Here is a 6,775-nt window from a genome sequence, read left to right as displayed (position 1 = left end):
ATATGGGTGAAGGTGTGATATGTCTCCAATGTATCTATGATTTTTGATTATTCCATGCTATTATATTACCCCTTTGGATGTTTATGGGCTTTATTTTACACATTTATATCATTTTTGGGACTAAACTACTAACCGGAGGCCCAACCCGTATTGCTGTTTTTTTTGCCAATTTTAGTATTTCGAAGAAAAGGAATATCAAACGGAGTCCAAACGGAATGAAACCTTCGGGAGCGTGATTTTTGGAACAAACGTGATCCAGAAGACTTGGAGTGCAAGTCAAGAAGCAGCCGAGGCCTCCACGAGATAGGAGGGTGCCCCCCTATAGGGCGCACCCCGTGTCTCGTGGGCCCCTCGGGCGGCCACCGATGTACTTCTTCCTCCTATATAAGCCTACGTACCTTGAAAACATCTAGGGAGCCAACGAAACACAATTTCCACCGCCCTAACCTTCTGTATCTGCAAGATCCCATCTTGGAGCCTTCGTCGGCGCTCCGCCGGAGGGGGAATCGACCATGGAGGGCTTCTACATCAACACCATAGCCCCTCCGATGAGTTGTGAGTAGTTTACCACAGACCTTCGGGTCCATAGTTATTAGCTAGATAGCTTTTTCTCTCTTTTTGGATCTCAATACAATGTTCTCCCCCTCTCTTGTGGAGATCTATTCGATATAAACTCTATTTACGGTGTGTTTGTCGAGGTTCGATGAATTGTGGGTTTATGATCAAGTTTATCTATGAGAAATATTTGAATCTCCTCTGAATTCTTCTATGTATGATTGAGTTATCTTTGCAAGTCTCTTCGAATTATCAGTTTGGTTTGGCCTACTAGATTGATCTTTCTTGCCATGGGAGAAGTGCTTAGCTTTGGGTTCAATCTTGCGGTGTCCTTACCCAGTGACAGCACGGGTTGCAAGGCACATATTGTATTGTTGCCATCGAGGATAAAAAGATGGGGTTTATATCATATTGCATGAGTTTATCCCTCTACATCATGTCATCTTGCTTAAGGTGTTACTCTGTTCTTATGAAATTAATACTCTAGATGCAGGCAGGAGTCGGTCGATGTGTGGAGTAATAGTAGTAGATGCAGGAAGGAGTCGGTCTACTTGTTGCGGACGTGATGCCTATATACATGATCATGCCTAGATAATCTCATAATTATTTGCTTTTCTATCAATTGCTCGACAGTAATTTGTTCACCCATCGTAATACTTATGCTATCTTGAGAGAAGCCACTAGTGAAACCTATGGCCCCCGGGTCTATCTCTTATCATATTTGCTTCCAATTTACTTTTATTTGCATCTTTACTTTTTGCATATATATTATAAAATACCAAAAATATATTTATATTATCATACTATCTCTATTAGATCTCACTTTCGCAAGTGGCCGCGAAGGGATTGACAACCCCTTTATTGCGTTGGTTATGAGTTCTTTGTTTGTTTGTGTAGGTGCGTGGGACTTTTTAGGAGCCTCCTACTGGATTGATACCTTGGTTCTCAAAAACTGAGGGAAATACTTACGCTACTATTGCTGCATCACCCTTTCCTCTTCAAGGAAAACCAACACAAGCTCAAGACGTAGCAAGAAGGATTTCTGGCGCCATTGCCGGGGAGGTCTTCGCTCAAGTCAAGACATACCAAGTACCCATCACAAACCCATCTCCCTCGCATTTACATTATTTGCCATTTGCCTCTCGTTTTCCTCTCCCCCACTTCACCCTTGCCGTTTTATTCGCCCTCTTTCCCAATCTCCTCCTCTCTTTCGCTCGCTTCCTTCCACCTTGCTTTTGTTCGCCGTTATGTCTGAAATTGGGGAGATTATCGTTGATATGGACAATAATGATAACATGGAAAATTCCGAGGCTCCGGCCGAAGAACCCCCTATCTTGCATACTAGAAAGTTTCAAATCGGTAGTGGTAACATCATTGGAAAAGGTGTTATTCAAGATTTCTTTACTTGTGCCGGTGCTTTACCTTCCATGGGTGGTTCTATTCTTCATAGAACTAGTAGTCTTGCGGATGCCATCACTATGCTTGTAGTTGAGCTTGAAAGACAATTTATGCATGTGCATCCTTGCATACAAAGAATTTTTCTGGAATTTTCCAGTATTGAGCATTCTTCTGTTAAGCGCGTTGTTACTATCTTTTTGGCTCATGAGTCTAGATTTATCATAAGAGAGGCCAAAGAAATCTTTGCGCACTACAAGGTGGACGCTGGTCGTCCTCCAATAGAGGCGATCCTCTATGATCAAGAGGAATTTAGGCGTTTTCAATATTTGGACTATGTTGCTTTCAATGAAAACCTTAGAAAAAAGGTTCCTACCAATGTCTTGGTTGATAGAATTAACGAACTTAATAATGATTTTGCCCTTCGAAACAATGAGCTAGGATACTCTCTTGAGTATAGGCTCACGAGATTTATCCAAAAGAATGCTTTTAGTGATGAATTAATTGTGCATTATGAAGGGCCAAGGGAGGAACCCGTTCCTCCTGAGATTGATCTTGGGGACTTTTGTCCCGCTAAATTTAGCCCTTTTGATTACTTTTGCTTGCCTCAAAGAAAACTTGCTGCCGAACATAGAGAATATGAGATGAGCTTTCAAGATCTATCTTATTATTATGGCACTACTTAGATCTATCTTCGCTTTTATGCCTAGCTAGGGGCGTTAAACGATAGCGCTAGTTGGGAGGCAACCCAATTTTCTTTGTGTTTTTTGTTTTTGTTCCTGTTTAGTAATAAATCTTGCATCTACCTTCTGTTTAGATGTGTTTTTATCTTTTAATTACTGTTTGTGCCAAGTAGAACCTATAGGATAACCTATGATGATAGTTGATTTGATTCTGCTGAAAAACAGAAACATTGCGTGCACGAATTTAGTTTTGTTAAATCACAGAACGTGCTTATGCATTAATTCTTTTTGCTGCTGATGAATAGACAAATTGTCCAGGACTTCCTATTTTTGTAGGATTTGTAGAGTTCCAGAAGTTTGCCTTAGTTACAGATTGCTACAGACTGTTCTGTTTTTGACAGATTCTGTTTTTCGTGTGTTGTTTGCTTATTTTGATGCATCTATGGCTAGTAAAATAGTTTATAAACAATAGAGAAGTTGGAATACAGTATGTTTAACACCAAACTAAATAAATAATGAGTTCATTACAATACCTTATGTGGTGGTTTTGTTTTCTTTCACTAACAGAGCTTATAAGCTTTCCTGTTGAGTTTTGTGTTGTGGAGTTTTCAAGTTTTGGGTAAAGCTTTTATGGACTACGGAATAAGGAGAGACAAGAGCCTAAGCTTGGGGATGCCCATGGCACCCCAGGATATTAAAGGATAGCCAAAATCCTAAGCTTGGGGATGCCCCTAGAAGGCATCCTCTCTTTCGTCTTTGTTCATTGGTAACTTTACTTGGAGCTATATTTTTATTCGGCACATGATATGTGTTTTGCTTGGAGCGTCGTGTATTATATTAGTCTTTGCCTTTTAGTTTACCACAATCATCCTTGTTCTACACACCTTTTGGGAGAAGCCTATTTGATTAGAATTTGCTAGAATACTCTATGTGCTTCACTTATATCTTTTGAGCTTGATAGTTTTTGCTCTAGTGCTTCACTTATATCTTTTAGAGCATGGTGGTGACTTAATTTTAAAGAAATTGCTAGTCTCTCATGCTTCACTTATATATTTTTGAGAGTCTTTTAGAACAGCATGGTATTTGCTATGGTTACAAAGTTGGTCCTAGAATGATGAGCATCCAAGTTGGGTATAATAAAAACTATCATAGAAAAAGAATTGGATGCTATGATCAATATGATGCTTGATAATTGTTTTGAGATATGGAGGTAGTGATATTAGAGTCATGCTAGTTGAGGTAATTATGAAAATATTTGTGTTGAGGGTTGTGATTCCCGTAGCATGCACGTATGGTGAACCGCTTTGTGATGAAGTTGGAGCACAATTTTATTTATTGATTGTCTTCCTTATGAGTGGCGGTCGGGGACGAACGATGGTATTTTCCTACCAATCTATCCCCCTAGGAGCATGCGCGTAGTGCTTTGGTTTTTGATGACTTCTAGATTTTTGCAACAAGTATATGAGTTCTTTTGACTAATGTTGAGTCCATGGATTATACGCACCCTCACCCTTCCACCATTGCTAGCCTCTCTTGTGCCGCGCAACTTTTGCCGGTACCATACACCCACCATATACCTTCCTCAAAACAGCCACCATACCTACCTATTATGGCATTTCCATAGCCATTCCAAGATATTGCCATGCAACTTTCCACCGTTCTGTTCATATGACACGCATTACTTTAGTCTTATTGCTCTTTGCATGATCATGTAGTTGACATCGTATTTGTGGCAAGGCCACCTTCATAATTTTCATACATGTCGCTCTTGATTTATTGCCTATCCTGGTACACCGCCGGATGCATTCATATAGAGTCATATCTTGTTCTAGCTTTGAGTTGTAATTCTTGAGTTGTAAATCCATAAAAGTGTGATGATCTTCATTATTAGAGCATTGTCCTAGTGAGGAAAGGATGATGAAGGCTATGGTTCCCTCACAAGTCAGGATGAGACTTCGGACTTTACAAAAAGAAAAAAAGAAAAAAAAAGAAAAAACAAGAAAGGCCAAATAAAAAAAAGAGAAAAGAAAAAAAGAAAAAGAAAAAGAAAATAAAATGAGAGAAAAAGAGAGAAGGGACAATGCTACCATCTCTTTTTCCACACTTGTGCTTCAAAGTAGCACCATGATCTTCATGATAGAGAGTCTCATATGTTGTCACTTTCATATACTAGTGAGAATTTTTCATTATAGAACTTGGCTTGTATATTCCAATGATGGGCTTCCTCAAAATGCCCTAGGTCTTCGTGAGCAAGCGAGTTGGATGCACACCCACTCAGTTTTTTTTGTTGAGCTTTCATATATTTATAGCTCTAGTGCATCCGTTGCATGGCAATCCCTACTCACTCACATTGATATCCATTAATGGGCATCTCCATAGCCCGTTGATACGCCTAGTTGATGTGAGACTATCTTCTCCTTTTTGTCTTCTCCACAACCACCATTCTACTCCACATATAGTGCTATGTCCATGGCTCATGCTCATGTGTTGCGTCAAAGTTAAAAGAGTTTGAGATTATTAAAGTGTGAAACAATTGCTTGGCTTGTCATCGGGGTTGTGCATGATTAAATACTTTGTGTGATGAAGATAGAGCAACAGTCAGACTATATGATTTTGTAGGGATAACTTTCTTTGGCCATGTTATTTTGAGAAGACATGATTACTTTGATTAGTATGCTTGAAGTATCACCATTTTCATGTTAATATGAACTTTTATTTTGTATCATTTGGATCTGAACATTCATGCCACAATAGAGAAAATTACATTGAGAATTATGCTAGGTAGCATTCCACATCAAAAATTTCTTTTTTATCATTTACCTACTCGAGGACGAGCACGAATTAAGCTTGGGGATGCTTGATACATCTCCAACGTATCTATAATTTTTGATTGTTCCATGCTATTATATTACCCCTTTTGGATGTTTATGGGCTTTATTTTACATATTTATATCATTTTTGGGACTAACGTACTAACCGGAGGCCCAACCCGTATTGTTGTTTTTTTGCCTATTTCAGTATTTCAAAGAAAAGGAATATCAAACGGAGTCCAAACAGAATGAACCTTCGGGAGCGTGATTTTTGGAACGAGCGTGATCCAGAGGACTTGGAGTGCAAGTCAAGAAGCAGCCGAGGCCTCCATGAGATAGGAGGGCGCGCCCCCTGTCTCGTGGGCCCCTTGGGTGTCCGCCGACGTACTTCTTTCACCTATATAAGCCTACATACCCCGAAAACATCCAAGGAGCCAACGAAACACAATTTCCACCGCCGTAACCTTCTGTATCCGCGAGATGCCATCTTGGAGCCTTCGCCGGCGCTCCGCCGGAGGGGGAATCGACCACGGAGGGCTTCTACATCAATACCATAGCCCCTTCGATGAGTTGTGAGTAGTTTACCACAGACCTTCGGGTCCATAGTTATTAGCTAGATGGCTTCTTCTCTCTTTTTGGATCTCAATACAATCTTGTCCCACTCTCTTGTGGAGATCTATTCGATGTAAACTCTTTTTGCGGTGTGTTTGTCGAGATCCGATGAATTGTGGGTTTATGATCAAGTTTATCTATGAGAAATATTTGAATCTCCTCTGAATTCTTTTATGTATGATGGAGTTATCTTTGCAAGTCTCTTCGAATTATCACTTTGGTTTGGCCTACGAGATTGATCTTTCTTGCCATGGGAAAAGTGCTTAGCTTTGGGCTCAATCTTGTGGTGTCCTTACCCAGTGACAGTAGGGGTTGCAAGGCACATATTGTATTGCTGCCATCGAGGATAAAAAGACGGGGTTTATATCATATTGCATGAGTTTATCCCTCTACATCATGTCATCTTGCTTAAGGCGTTAGTCTGTTCCTATGAACTTAATGCTCTAGACGCAGGCAGGAGTCGGTTGATGTGTGGAGTGTTGGGGAACGTAGCAGAAATTCAAAATTTTCCTACGTGTCACCAAGATCTATCTATGGAGAAACCAGCAACGAGGGGAAGGAGAGTGCATCTACATACCCTTGTAGATCGCTAAGCGGAAGCGTTCAAGAGAACGGGGTTGAAGGAGTCGTACTCGTCGTGATCCAAATCACCGGAGATCCTAGTGCCGAATGGACGGCACCTCCGCGTTCAACACACGTACAGCCCGGTGACGTCTCCCA

The sequence above is a fragment of the Triticum dicoccoides genome, chromosome 5B, assembly GCF_002162155.2.
Source record: "Triticum dicoccoides isolate Atlit2015 ecotype Zavitan chromosome 5B, WEW_v2.0, whole genome shotgun sequence".
Classification (NCBI taxonomy): domain Eukaryota; kingdom Viridiplantae; phylum Streptophyta; class Magnoliopsida; order Poales; family Poaceae; genus Triticum; species Triticum dicoccoides.
This window is presented reverse-complemented; position numbering follows the sequence as displayed.